At 32.1% G+C, this 15826-nt stretch overlaps 1 long non-coding RNA gene and 1 pseudogene across 2 annotated transcripts; one reads left to right on the top strand and one right to left on the bottom strand.

Moving 5' to 3' along the window:
- Positions 1–6057: 6057 nt before the first annotated feature.
- On the top strand, positions 6058–7408 carry LOC145138646 (uncharacterized). Its single transcript, XR_013721639.1, has 3 exons — positions 6058–6283; positions 6891–7005; positions 7098–7408. It is a non-coding gene; the product is annotated as an uncharacterized LOC145138646 (long non-coding RNA).
- Positions 7409–7637: 229 nt separating this feature from the next.
- Positions 7638–9076, bottom strand: LOC145138374 (cyclin-dependent kinase G-2 pseudogene; annotated as a pseudogene). The gene is made up of 2 exons (XR_013721468.1): positions 9039–9076; positions 7638–8909 (listed from the first exon to the last, which is right to left on the bottom strand). The product of XR_013721468.1 is annotated as a cyclin-dependent kinase G-2 pseudogene (transcript).
- Between the last annotated feature and the right edge of the window lie 6750 nt (positions 9077–15826).

The following is a 15826-nucleotide window of genomic DNA, read 5'->3' as shown; positions in this document are numbered from 1 at the left end:
ACTTTCTTAGGAGCTCTAAAAATAGAAAAGTAGTAAAGCGGAAGACTACTAAGCACCGAGTTAACAAGAGTGAGACGTCCACCAAAAGAAAGGCTTTTCGCCTTCCAATTTGATAATTTCCTCTTTACTTTCTCAATCACCGGACTCCAATGCTTTGCTAGCTTCATATTGGCCCCAACCTGTAGGCCCAAGTAAGTAAAAGGGGGAGAAGGGGACTCACACTTCAAGATACTAGCAAGCCTATCAATCTCCAAAGAGTTAACATTAATGCCATAAACTTTGCTTTTGTGCAAGTTTACCTTCAAACCCGAGGCAAGAAAAAAGCATCGAAGTAACCTATTAAGATTAACAAAGTTAGTTTCCGACCAATCTCCAATGAAAATAACATCATCGGTATACATAAGATGGGAGATATAAATGTTATTTAACGGAACAACCCATGAAAGTAGTGAAGTTCACATGCTCTTTCCATATAGAAATGTTGATTTCTTACTTTAGAAAACCATACACAAATTTCTTACCAAAGAAAACCATACGGAAGCTTTTTGTAACCGTTTCCTTTTTTTTCTTATTCACATGCGGTCAACCGCCTTTTCTTTCAATAATAGAAGATAGTTTTATTGCAAATTTGTAATATCAAGAATTAATAATTAATTCTAATCCAAAAAGTAACAATTATGATCAATTCTTATAAGTGTCAAGACATGTGCCATTTTGTGGATTTCCGCAAATCATATATTCCAAAATTCCTTTATGAAACTAAGAGTAAACTACAAGAATAATGCCTCACTTTTATATAAGATTTCAAACTTTATCCAAGTTTTTAAAAAGTCCAATAATTCCACGTATTCTAAATTCCATGATATGAAATAATAGAATAAATTACTAACATTTTCGTATGGTTTATTGTAAGAAGTTTGTGTATGATCTTCTAAGTATGAAACTGACAACACGGTTGTGCATGGTTAATTGAAAAAATTACCATATTATATATTTATTTTAAATTAAAATACATGTGTCATATTATAATTGGTTCAAGTATTTTTTGCCCCAATCATGCATTTTATATATATATATATATATATATATATATATATATATATATATATATATATATATATATATATATACACTAGTTGGGTGCCCGTGCGATGCGGCGGCGACAAATTTTTTTATCCCGACGATTAGTTTCCTACCGATTATTAGTTTCATTTTGACGCTCGTCAAGTTGTTTCTTTTTTATGTATAGTTTAATTTTTGTTATGATTAAAATAAAAGTACTAACTATTTAGGTTATATATTGGAAAAAAAATGAATCATGATCCTTGTTTCACCATGCAAAACAAACAACGTGAAATAAAAGTTAATTTGTATTTACTAAATTTAAATATTGTTTTTGTTTCTAAGTGATTTTTGATTTTACATAATTAACTTGTTTTAATGATCTAATCTTTTATCTTCGTTGTTGAAGCCATTTTCTGAAAATATTATGAAGTTGTATATCACATAATTCAAACATAATATAATATCGGTTTAATCAAGCAAGTTAATCTTTATTGGCTACAATGTTTTTAATGCTAACCTATTTTCAAGTCAATTGTATTTAATCATTTTGTGCTTATTACTTCTATTAATATTTTTCATTATAATGAATATTGTAATTATAAAATATATTTTCATTTATTTGGTTAAAAATATATGTATTGAATTTATATTGATATTAGTTAAAAAATAAACATGATGTATTTTGGATTAAAAATAAAGGTATATTGTAAAAAATAACTAAATATAACAATTAAAAATTTCCCATTAACTTTCATCAAATATCATCTATTTCTGACTTTTAGTGGAAAACCCGATTTATTATTTATTTTACTTAAACAAAATAATGTTAATTTAACTTGTAAATTTAATGGTGTTTGTTTTGATTTCAAATATAATCTAATTGTTTTACCGAATAAATAATGCGAAAATAAATATTCTTATTTTGAAATTTAAGAATAGATTCTGTTTATTTTAAACTTACTTAATTAGTTAGTAAAACATAAGTTGGTTTACTTAATCATCTAAAATTTTGACAATTATTGAAATATAAAAATGACAAATAAAAAAATAGTGGAACTTTTTGTAAACATGACAAATCTATTTTTGTTTCCGCTGTAAAAACATATTTTTAAAGGGTTTGAATTTATGTTTTATGTCCAAGAAACCATAGTCTCGTACATACTCAAGTGTCTACTCATAGACTATCATCACTGACATTCTCTTGCCTTTATAGACTGTGATTATTAATAAACTTACACACAACATCATCTCATTTGTGTTAGTTTGTGTTTAATTAGCGGTACATTATGTTTAAAAAGTAGTATAAGTAAGAGTTGTATTTTGATTGGTTGTTTTTTAATCACATGGATCACAATCCATGACCATTAAAATTAAAATAGATGGTCAAGATTCAACCTTTTTGTTTTAAGAGTTTGGTCTTTAAATTTAGTGGACCCCACATTATGTATGTATTATAAAGTAACTAGTAGGGTATTTGCGCGATGCGGCGACGCCAGATTGTTCTTTTCGGAAAATAGTTTTCAAGCGGCGATTAGTTCCCTTTTCACGTCAGATAGTTCAATTTAACATTGGCTGATTGTTTTGTGTCGTTGATTTTTCATTTAAGTAACATGTTATGTTTTGAAAACATGGAATGAAAAGAATAGATTTTATTCACCGATAAGATATATATCTTATACAAACAATCTTTGGTTAATTTTACCGTAACAAACAACCAAAATAAATGATCGGTCGTTAGTCATCTTTATGCAAATACGTTATTTTAGATGATTTAGCTTAAGTTAAGCTTGAGATCTTTTTTATTGGGAAATTGAGTAAACTATCAATTATAAATTATTATTTTTAAATAACTCTTTTTCTGTTTTTGAAATAATTTTATTTTTTTTACTAATGTCCTATTCTAAGATGTTTTTCAATTTCCATAGTACTTTTTTATAATTTTTTTTAAAATGAATCTTTATACTTTTATCCAAAATATCTATTTTGAAGTGTTTAATATCACTCTTTTCCAATCAATTGTTTAATATCACTATTTTGAAATGTTTATACTAATCAATTGTTTGTTTAAATTTTTGTTAGATTTTAATAAAAAAATAATTTTTTCTAGAAATTCTAGAACTATTCATCGGTTTTGGAACTTGTTCCTATTCCAAGCTTAGTGGTTATTATGCTAATAACAATTGTTTTTTATTATTTTTCTTTAAATTCACATCATATTATGGAATTATGGTTAGATTACTCAATTTCTTTATTTTATTTTGTTTGAATCATTTATATATTATGCTAATCTAGACGTACATGTGTAGATTTCTTTTGTTATAAATGTGTTTATATATCTTTATTAGATCTAAAAATTATTATTATTATTTATAAAAAATCCTCAATGTTAGTTATTAAATTTGTTATGTTATATTGTTATTATATATCGTATTAAATAAGAAGTAAATGTAATTCTGAATTATATTGGTCTAATCTGTTTTAAGAGCTCTTTAACATGTATTATTGATACCCCTTTAAAAAAAGGTATTTGTGATATTAATGTGAAAGTTACCCACCTTTCAATTTTTGGCTATCATTTTTTTTTCTTTTAGTTGCAACATACAAATCACATTTATAACACTGGATAAGTTATGACTCATGGTAACAAAAGTAATTTAAAAAAAAAGGGTATACATGCTTCTAATTATTTTTTTCCCTCGACTATATTTATAATATGCATTGTATTTTCCTGATTTGAAAAATGATCTCAATTTTATTCAAACCTGTATTTCAAAAAAATTCAAATAAGCCATAAATGACATACATTTTTTGTGCATTGAAGTAGTATGACACTTTATCCAACATTCCAATTCCCATTTACTGGTTGTACAATTAAACATGAATGAAAAATCAAGTGGGAAACATATATAGACATTAAATAATCTTATGTATTAATAGTGGTTTATAGTCAATGCCTTTAACAAAGTAAACTATGAAATCCATGAACACTAAAAACATATGAACCGAAAGCTTGAGAAATCCATAAACAATAATGCAATCTTCTAAATATGATCTTTTATGTACTGAAAATTATAGAACTATAGAACTGCATACACAATGGGAAAGACAATATTCGTTTTCAGTATAGTCAAGTCACACAAAAAACAGGAACAACAAACATAAATCTACATACAACACGAACTATAAGAACGAAAGAAAAGACACATGTTTGTTTATAATAAGAAGATCTGAGGGCAAAGTTAATCCAAATGACGTCCCTCGCCTGATACAAAAAAACACATTATTTGTTTATAATAACAATGAGAAAAATCAGATTCATGGACTGTTTTTATTTATCTAAAATTTCAAAGCTTGACAGAAATATCAATGCTGCAAAAAGATCTTAAAATTGAAATTTAGAACAAAAACGATATAAAAAAAAATCAATACCAAAAGACCCATTCTCACAAGCCTATTATTGAACTAAGCATATAAACACAAAAGCACTGCATACGTGAGATATCGAGTGAAAGTCATACTTCAAGCTAACGAAAAAAAAAATTACATTGAGAGGCTTTACTTCTTTCGATAACCACACATGGCAATAATTCTTCCTATCAATTAGGTATGGTTCTTTTAAGTAAATATCGTAATTGTGATTTTACATCAAAAAAGCATCCCAGTTTCGAATTAATGGAAGAAACTTCAAAAGAAAAAAATTAATTTCCAAAAAACAACTTTGAAAGAAAGGAAGCGATATTGGAGGGATTGAGGGACGTATTGGGTGTTGTGAAAGGAGGAAGGAAAAAACAAATTTGGATCAACCAAAACCAACCAACCAAAAGAAATAAAAAGCTCCACGTACAGACCTTGGAAAAACATCGAGATCATTGATTTTATTTGCATAACATTCGTTTCTTTACAGTACATAGTTGATTTCTTGTGGGCATTTTAGTAAACACTCGGTGTTCATAAAAACCGAAGGGTTTAAAGGAAATATAAAAAGTCAATAAGCTTTCTATAATATGTTATACAACTAACTGTATTTATATACAAAATACTAACATCCTGGGTTTAAAGGAAATATAAAAAGTCAATAAGCTTTCTACAATATGTTACACCACTAACGGTATTTATATACAAAATAATAACATCCAAACCTAAATTCCAGGGTGAAAGTCGAAACGCAATAGTATTTTTGCTATTCACAACCAGGTTAGAGAGAACAATAAACCACCGTGCTCACCAACTCTACATCCGTCTCTATGCTTCCTTAAATGTGTAATCATGTGCTGAACAAAACATATAACAAACCCAAATCTTAAAATAAACATTAAAAAAAATCAAAAATTATTACTGTCGGTTAAGAAGCATCGCCAAGACATACGTTTCACATGTGTTTTGGTGGCTAAAACGGGCTTGTGCGGAGGTAAACATTAAAACTGGTATGACTCCGGCTAATTTTGTATATTTTTATTGGAGAGAAACGATGGAGAGATGAAGAGAATATTGTTTGTTGGTCGCTAACGCAAGGGGCGTTGGTGTCGACTGTTAGCTTTTGTTTGAGAGAGGGAGTAATTTTTTTAGAGATGTTGGGAACAAAGATGTGTTTGATGAGGGTTATAAGGAGAGACATCGACGAACAAAGAAGGGGGCGATCTGTGTGCTTTCAGTTTAAATCGTTGGATGGTTGTGGTGGATCAACGGCCGGTGGGACGATCCATGTGCTTTTAACTGGCTATGCATATATTTTTGTTTTAAGTTGTATTTTAATCATTTGTTTCTATTGGTTAATTTGTATTTACATAGATCACTAAATTTAGTATCTAGGCCATTCATTTTTTATCCAATGGCCATAAACCCTTCTCCTTGTATTTTAAGACAATTGTCTTAAAAAAATTTGGCCCCATCATTATATATGGTTTATATATATATATATATATATATATATATATATATATATATATATATATATATATATATATATATATATATAGAAAAGTGAATATACCAAAGAGGTATATAATATCAGGGACCCAAATATTAAACTACGGCGTTTTAGCGTTTTGATAGCAACTAACTTCACAAGCTTTTCCCCTTTGCCTCTCTGATCGTGTAAATGTATTTGCCTCTGTAACTGCTTCTCCATCATCATCCACATAAGCTTAAACGGAGTACGAATCCTGAAGATGAGGCTTACATCGACAATCTTCATTCCCATAAACGTTATCTCAGCGAGGTAAGTTGTTTATATTTTGAGGGCATGAAATTCGGACGGATTATGAGGGTCAGGTGAATAATGTCTGATTTGTGACCTATATTCACGATTGTGCGAGATCGTACACCTTAAATCTTGTCCCGCAAAGTTTTAATCGGGTCGTCACTTGCAAATATGACTGGATTTACCATCTTTTCTAGTATATCTGAATAAACTTACTAGAATTTGGGGGTAAAGTAGATGAATTTGATGAATGAACCTTTTAAGTATCTTGGGAAAAATGATCGATGATATACTTGGATTCTCATGGCTATATCAATTACATCCCGCACCCTAATTACTTATCCGAATTTGGCAAGTTCAATTATTTAATAATTGAAAATGACTTTGGTGCTTTGCTATGGAAGTTGAACTAAAGCCTAGGCTGTTAACTATTTGGCTATTGGATCTGTGAAATAATATCTCAACTGTAGGAGATGATGCAGTTGTTATTATTCTATATCTATAATTGATGATCCTTTTCTTATTTAAGTGACAAAAAAACATTGAAATTTTCATTCATTATATCATCTATTTGATAAGGAAAACAATGGAGTGTAACTAAGATATTGTGGGACATATTGTGTAGATAATGGCTTCCAGCTTAAATAGGCTATCAGTAGGAGACTCCCATCCTTAAAACCTGATGGATTCTCCAGCAAGATCTGACATCCAGCAAGATCTAACAACATGTTTTATCTAAGGTAAACAAACTATCACTCTATTTGTTTTATCATCAAGAAAGAAAGAATGAAACTCGAATTTGATAAAAAAAAATTTGGTTTTTTTATTTCAGGGATGAACTGTTATTGCAGTATTCACCAATGTCAGAAGACCTGGATGAATGTAGATACTGTGAAAGTAACGCATGCTCACCATCACCATCAGAACATTCACAATAAGGAGCTTTTTTTTTAAATGAGCAAACTTTAAAAAATCTTATCACCTGTAATGAGACCTTTTTCAAGTTGAGTTTTCTTCATAAAGACTTCTTAATTAACAAGATTATGGAGAAAGTTTTTTCAATGATTGTATTTGTTTTCTATTATTATAAATTTGTAAACAATTATAGTTGTTGGTGCAATGAAGGAGTTTGTATTCTCTGGAAGCCGTGATAATCTTTGTATGTCTTTTTGCTCTTTGATTTCAAATATATGTTTGTTGGGTTAATGTGAGAAACAGAAACATAGTTTTATTGATTTATGCCATTTGATTGTTGATATATTTGCCGTAACAGTTGGTGCTTTTTAGCTTATTGAATATGTTGTTTATGGGACTATATCTTGAAATGTCAGAAATGATTTTGATTAATAATGTTGGCTACTATAAAATAAAATAACAAAAAAGAGATGACATAAATGAATTTGATTAATAAGATTACAAAATGCATCCAATTACAACTAGAATGACAATGTACAAAAGAACCATATGAACCAAATGAAGAATCAACATGTTAAAACCTAAAACACCCCTTATTCCCCTTCCAAGTTCCTACTCCAATCCGACTTTAACCATAGTAAAAATGCATTATTACAATTCTGCTTCACACAAGACGGTTTTACCCCCGACAAATTTGAATACCTATTCCATATCTTCTCATTCGGTGTCCTAAGTGTCTTAAAAATCTAATCAATCTGCTCAATCTCCATACTCCCATCAAAGAGAGGCTTCTTTGACAACAACTCCCCCATTATTCAACCCACAGAACACATGTCAATGGCAGTTGTGTTATTTTTCATCCCTAGCAAAACCTCAAGCGTCGTGTACCAAAGTGTCACCATCAACACAATATACGGCTTCAATGGATTCCCGTATTGTCTTGACATACCGAAATCACAAATCTTTAAATCACCATTTTTCTCCAGAAGCAAGTTTAACGTCTTTGAATCTCTATGAATCACCCAATTCTCATGAAGAAAAGATAAACCTTGAAGAAGTTGGATCATTAGACGTTAAACTTCACTTTTACTAAATGGTTGCTTTGTTTTTTCTATCTAGCTTTTGAGTTCTTGATCCATGTATTCCAATATTGTTTGCCTTTTTTTGAATGATAGCAACAACAAAAGGATAAAAGGACTTCTGATAAACATTGAAATGAAATAAAAACGAACGACGGAAGTACCCCTATAAGGTCTCCAAAATGCATGCCTCGTTCTTCTTGTTGGCATTATGTCAAACACCTGGTGGGTGCAAGTTAAACTTTCATAATTCCCCTATATCAAAACACTAACTTTACCCAAATTACACCTACTGAATCGAGCCATAATGCTTTATTGAAATGTCCAGGTTTAGTACCATAAGGCACGATACCAGCCACTTTAGAAGTCAATTGATCAAACATATACTATTAAGTGTCTCTATCTAATCCATTCATCTTTTGGTCTTCGAGAGATAAAGCTTTGATTCCACTTTCCCCTTTGATTAAGCATTTCATGTAATTTCCACTCCACAACCCAAGAGCGACTGAAGCAACCGATGGTACAAAGTAAACATCTTTACGGACAAGCCATGGTCGTGAAATAAGGTAGATGGTGAGCCCATTCAATGGAACCATGGTCGTTGATGGGAGATGCCTTGAACCTGAGAAATAAAATGAAAAACAATGTTCCTGAGATTAGTCAAGAACCAATGTTCTGGAATTAGTTATATGAAATAAGAAAGATTCAATTTTTGGCAAAGAATCAGGAAAGACATGTTAGGACGAAGTCCTCAGAAAAATAAAGAAAGAATCAGGTACCGAGATAAATCATACTCCTTAATCAAACGATATAGTTTTGATTTTTCGGGTACCTATCTTTATATATATATATATATATATATATATATATATATATATATATATATATATATATATATATATATATATATATATAGTTAGGTTCATGTGAGACCATTATATTTTGTGAGACGGGGAGACGTAATCATAGCTACTCATTTTGTAGATAAAAAAGAGTAATTACACGAATGTTCCCTATGGTTTGGGGTAATTTGCACGTTTGGTCCCTAACTTATTTTTTTAACTCGGAAAGTCCCTACTATTTGTTTTCGTTACGTGTTTGCCCCTAACATTTTTAAAATGAAAAATATTTGAAATTTTTCGAAATTTTTTTTTGAAATATTATTTTTGTCATTTATATTTACTAAAAAATAAAAAAATTACCGTTTTTTGAAATATTTGTGAAATATTCTAGTAGAATATTAGAATATTTTATATATCTGACAAATCTAGTAGAATACAAGAATATTCTACCATCTTAAAATTCACATTAGAATATTTACAGTGTAATATTCTAATAAAATATTTATCGTATTTTAAAAAAAAACGGTAATTTTTTATATTTTTTATTTTTATTTTATTTTTTTAGGTAAATAAAATGACGAAAATAATAATTAAATTTTTTTTTCGGATTTTTCTTTTTATTTTGCATTTTAAATTTACTTTTAGATTGCATCTCACGCTCTCACAAAATTAACATGGTCTCAAATGAACCTAAACATATATATATATATATATATATATATATATATATATATATATATATATATATATATATATATATATATATATAACATCCGGAAAATTATGAGGTAAAAATTTCATTTTTAATTCAACAAAAATATTAATTATCTTTAAGTCAACATCCAATATCTGCTTATCCAAATATTCAAAAGTAATTTTATAAGAAAACAGTTATCATAGTACAATCCCAAAATCATCACGATGCGGAAACATGGGTGGATGCGCTGCGATCAAGTCGGACCTGTAACGCCCGCAGATTCGGGCTAGTCAATTTAGTGACGATAAGCGTCAAAAATGACTTTTTGATAGAGGATTATCTAGAATAAATAATCTTAACTATGTTGTAGTATATGTCACAAGGTTTCCGTACATATAAAGAACGCTGAAATCCGAATTATAACGAAGAAGTTATGACCTGTCGAAGTTTCGCGACAAAACCGACACGACACCGGGAATCATAAAAAGTGAGTTTATGATAGAGTACTTTTTAGCCTTAGGATTCTAAATGAAAGTTTTAGATTATGTCTCCACCTTCGCGTGTATATAAAGAACGTCAAAAACGGAGCTCGTATGCACAAGTTATGGCCTTCAGAAGTTGTAGTTGTCTAAGAGCATGACACGTGTCAGAAACCCTAATCTGACTGGGCTCACGATGTGAGCACTAATTCTCACGACGTGAGGAGTCAAAACGCCACTTTTCAAGGCTAGAATGCAGATGGCAAGTCTACGGAACGGGCTCACGACGTGAGCATCAATTCTCACGACGTGAGGAGTCAAACGGACACTATGCAAACCTAGAACGCAGGTGGCGAAGCTACGAGGTGAGCAGGCATGGCTCACGACGTGAGCAATGAATTCTCACAACATGAGGGGCCAAAAATTAGCCTATAAATAGCCATTTCGACCTCAGCCATTCTTACACCAAAACCTCTTTCCTCTCTCTCGTTTGTTAAAGCCGTTCCGCGTCCCGAGCCCGCCGATCACGAACCGCTGACCGTGTTTAGTTAGATTCTATCAACTCACGCTAAGGTGAGTGCATATTATTTTCATCTTACACATAGATATGAAGTATTTTATATAAAATTATGTGATATGTGTGCATATTATCTGAATATTTGTTGTCTATGATGGATGATCGATTTTATACGTTTTAAATGATTTAAACTGTATATGTATTTTATATCTACAAATATGCTGGGTAAAACATGGGTAGATGAATTAGATGATGTGTGATGAAATAAAAATTGATGAGAGGTATCGATGTTTAAGATGATCTAGTCATCTAGCAGAGTATAGACATAGTTATTTGTTATTAATCCGGGAGTATGGATTAGGTATTTTTGAACTATGTGTTCATCCGATAAGTATCATGTACAAAGTTCTTCTTTTTTACACTATTGTGTGTCGGGGTACGGGAGCGTACGTGAGTACTTTATTAGTATTTTCCCTATACTTTTTATTTTAAAGAGCTTTGGAGTCTTCGTTTCTTTTATGAAGTGATCGGACGAGCTTCATGTGTCAGCGTTTCCGTTCACGATATTCAGATCACTGCTAGGCAAAGTTCGATGCCGGATAGGGTGAGTCTGGGGGCAAAATACCTCATGAAAGTTCGATGCCGGATAGGGTGAGTCTGGGGGTAAAATACCTCATGATATTCAGACCACTGCTAGGCAAAGTTCGATGCTGGATAGGGTGAGTCTGGGGGTAAAATACCTCACGATATTCAGACCGATGCTGGATATGAGTCTGGGGGTAAAATACCTCATGATATTCGGACCACTGCTAGGCACTGTTATCTAGATAACTACCCCTGACTTAATTGTATTGTGGTTCTTTCTTTTACGAACGAAGGTTCGTGGTGAAACTTATTTCATTCCCCTCATTTGATGTCTTTATCGATCCTTGTTTGCTGCTAGGGAATTTCCGAAGCAGCTTCGTCAGTTTGTTGTTCATATCGATCCTTTAGGCTAGATCTTGTAAGATCATTGTATATGATCAGTACGTGGGGATCGACGTTCGTTAGTGCTTGTAGTATAAACCTCGCGCAGCGATGGACTTCGTGCCTATTCCTTAGGATAATCCTTAGGAATGAAGGATAGATGATTCTTAGGGTAGATCCTTAAGATTAAAGAAGATAATGGGGATGGGTAATTGGGTTGATTGTTTGATGATTAAATATAATAATTATATTATTGTGGGTTAAAAACCTATGTACTCACCGGGTTTCCCAACCTGACCCACTAAAGTTTATTTGTATCACAGGTGTCGATACGAAGCTACTTTACACTGAGAGATTAAAAGGAGATGTAGATCACTAGTGTAAATGAATGTAAGGTTTGTTTATGCTTATGTTTCAGTATTGACGATGACATCCCAAATGTTTTAAATGAATAAAATACATTTCTTCGGAAATGCTTTGATAAAGTATTTATCATGTATTTTCTGGGAACAAATTCCGCAATATTTTTATTAAAAGGGTACTCTGATTTTTATAAAGCATAAACAAAATCGGTCTTTTCTGGCCGTGAAATTGGGGATGTCACAGGACCTTTCCCTTTCGAACTGGAAGCACCTGTGTCACACCCCCGAATCAGACGGCGGAAACGTCCGGGGGCTCGTGTGACTAACAATTGAATTATCATCACAATGAATATACATGAAACATAACGCATTCATCACCAACATTACATATAACAACCAGTATTGTTCACATCAAGTACATTGTTATAAATTACATAAGTTCAAAGTATTAATAGTACACTGAGTGATGTTACACAAAATAAATCCATACATACTTGAAAATCTTCCTGCTTAACGATTACCTGAGAATACAAGTTATTTTGAAAACGGTCAACATATATAATGTTGGTGAGTTCGTAAGTATGTTTGGATAAAAGTCTTTGTATCTTTTGTAAAAACCCAGAAAATCCGATATTTTCTGTAAGTTGTCTGAAAATGATGTGAAAATCAAGTATAGATGCATGTGTGAATTTCGTAGTAGTAACGCATATGAATGTAGTTTAGATTTCTTTGTATTGTAAGTAAGTGATAATTGAATAATAGCATTTCCCCAGAAAATCCGATATTTTCTTATTTATAATAATGTCGAGGTTCTTGGATCATTAATGAAGTTATTTCGTATTGACACAGTCGAAGGGTTAATCTTCGAAATGTTAAATTGGTATTGTATATGAGCCGTTATAACCATACATGATAATGACTAGGTTGCATGTCTTGGCATTTTTTCCAAATGCCGGTATTTGCTCAAGGTTTTGTCGCCCTAGACTGGCCTAGTCTTGCTGTAGCGAACAGCTAAGGCGTGGGGGGTCACCCTATATAGATCTATACACAAACTACCGCTCTCCCTCTAGGAAACTCTGGTTATAACTACAGGCTACGATTGTACACTCAAAAGGGCCAACCGACACGTCTCACTAGATTCTCAACCTTTCGTATTATGTTTAATGTTTACGTGTATGTTGTATGTTATCAAATCCAAAGGTACATATATAAGTATACGAAGTTCAATAATTATGTAAATGTATAGTTACGATCTACTAAGCATGTGAATTTCACTCCAAGCCCAATTAGCATGTAAATGGACCACAAAGGCCCAATAACATGTAAAAGGGTAATTTGGGCCCAATAGGCATGTAATTGGACCACCAAGGCCCAACAAACATGTGACCCATAACTCATGCCCAAATTAACATGTAAATGGGTCGCAAGGCCCAATAAACATGTCATGGAAAATATTGGGCTCAATATACACTTGAATGGGCCCTAAAGGTCCATTGGCCATGTAATGCGAATATTAGGCCCAATAAAATTGTTATCGACGTATTTCGTTCATTCGTTATTGTTTCGTTGTTTATTTTAGCTCGAGGTTTACTAACTTGATTATAAAAAGTCTTCCTTTTTGTAAAAACGACATTTTTGGCCAATAAACCTCAAATTTTCAGTTAAAGCCCAAAGTTTTGTAAAAATAACACTTTAGTCCATAATTTATAAAAATTTGTAATTTCGTCCCAAATGTTTAGAAATTCACGGTTTTAGTCCAAAAATTTATATTTTGATATTTATGGCCCAGTTTTGCAGAAAAGTGCATTTTCAGCCCCTTGTTTGTAAAAATTTACACTTTCGGCCCAATTTTGATAAAAGTTACATTTTTGGTCCCATTTAGAAATAAATGTTATTTTCACCCCTAAATTTGGTTTATTTACATTTATGACTCAAACTTTGGTCAAATAACATTTTTAATCCCAAAACTTTCATTTTTTTGCAAATTTGGGCCCAAAACCGTGAGGCCCAAATGTTTGGCCCATTAAGCTAAAATTTACATTTTTGCCCCTTTGGAAAGCATGTTTATCATAAAAATCCATTTTTATACAAGTAGGACCTGTTTGGTCCTTATAAAAACATAAATGTCACTTTTTTCCCTTATCTTTTGTTTTCTTGACAATTTTGACCCTTAACAAGGTTTTTGCCTTAAATTTTTATATCTTCAACATATAAACACTTTTAACTTGATAATATGATGTGTAAGGTGTCTTAGTTCATAGATCTTAACTCCATGTTACTTATGATGTCGAGATTTGTTAAGATCTAACACATTTTTACAAAATAAACTAAGAAATCACACAAGACATGCATATAACACATAGATCTACACATTTTACTTGTATTCTCCCCCAAAAATTATGTGAAAACCGAAAACAAGGGGGTATGAACTCATCTTTGCTTTGGTGTTTCGGTTTTGAAGAAGAGATGAAGAGATTTTTGGTCCTAGCAAGCTTTCTTGGGTGGATCTCGAACTTAGGAGGTTTCTAGGAGTATGATCACCAAAAACTTGCTTAGAAGGAGTGATCTAGCATGAGAATGAAGTTATATAACTTGAATGTGTAAAGACTTACCAAGAAATGATGATTTTTGGTGGTGAAAACCTTCTTGAAGATGCTCAAAATCTCAAAAATTAGAGAGGAAAGGAAGGAGTGTTCTGTGAGTGTTTGAGAGAATTTGGTGTGTGTGTGCTTAACTTCGGCCGAGAGGAAGAAAAGAGAGAGGGAAGAGAGATTAAGTTGTGATAGATGCATAGATGTATGGGATTGGGTATTTGTTTAGTGGGTAATTTGCATGGATTACCTCCATGTATTAGTGAGGTGGCATGGCTTGGATAATTAGCCATTTCTCTTTTCTTTTTTTTTTATTTTACTTGGGCCAAAAATGGGCTAAAGAGAAGGGAGGTAGATTAGCTTGGCCCATTTTTAGCCTTGGTTCGAAATTATGAGGCCCAATAATTACTTTTCGGCCCATTGGGCCTTTAGGGTAGCTCACGGCCCAAAATGGCATAAAAGAATGGATTTATGGCTTACTAGGATTAATTGGATTAGTTATGGCCCAATAAGGCCCATTAGGGTTAGAATGAATCCTTCTAGGCCCAAATGGTCCAAGATGTTATAGATTTGTGGATTGGGTCCATTTAGAGTCCAAATAGGGTTTCCAAGCCCAAAATAGTTGAATTGAATGCTTATTGGTCCATTAGGCCCAATAAGAAAATCCTAGTCCAATATGGACTTAAACCGGTATTCTTAGGGTTTTCAGACTCTTTGTTGAACATGAGAGGTGAATTTAAATGAGCCATGGGTGATATTTACTTAGAGTATATGTTTTGCAATGGTTAAATGATTACACAAGAATAGAATTTCCTAGCTAAAATGCTAGTTGTGACATCATCCCCCCGTTAGAGGGAATTTCGTCCCGAAATTCTTTTGAGAACTAGGTTTGTGAAGGAAAGAATAAGTGAGGGTACTTTTGCTTCATTTGGTCTTCACGTTCCCACGTGAATTCTGGTCCACGTTTAGCGCTCCATCGAACCTTCACAATCGGAATGCGTCTTTGCTTTGTACGCTTCACCTCCCTATCCATAATCTCGACTGGTTCTTCGACGAACAGGAGATTCTCGTTTATCTCAATCTCTTCCAAAGGAACGACAAGGGTTTCATCTG

This window comes from Lactuca virosa, chromosome 9 (assembly GCF_052849685.1).
Source record: "Lactuca virosa cultivar CGN04683 chromosome 9, Lactuca_virosa_CGN04683_v6, whole genome shotgun sequence".
In the NCBI taxonomy this organism is placed as follows: domain Eukaryota; kingdom Viridiplantae; phylum Streptophyta; class Magnoliopsida; order Asterales; family Asteraceae; genus Lactuca; species Lactuca virosa.
This window is presented reverse-complemented; position numbering and strand designations above follow the sequence as displayed.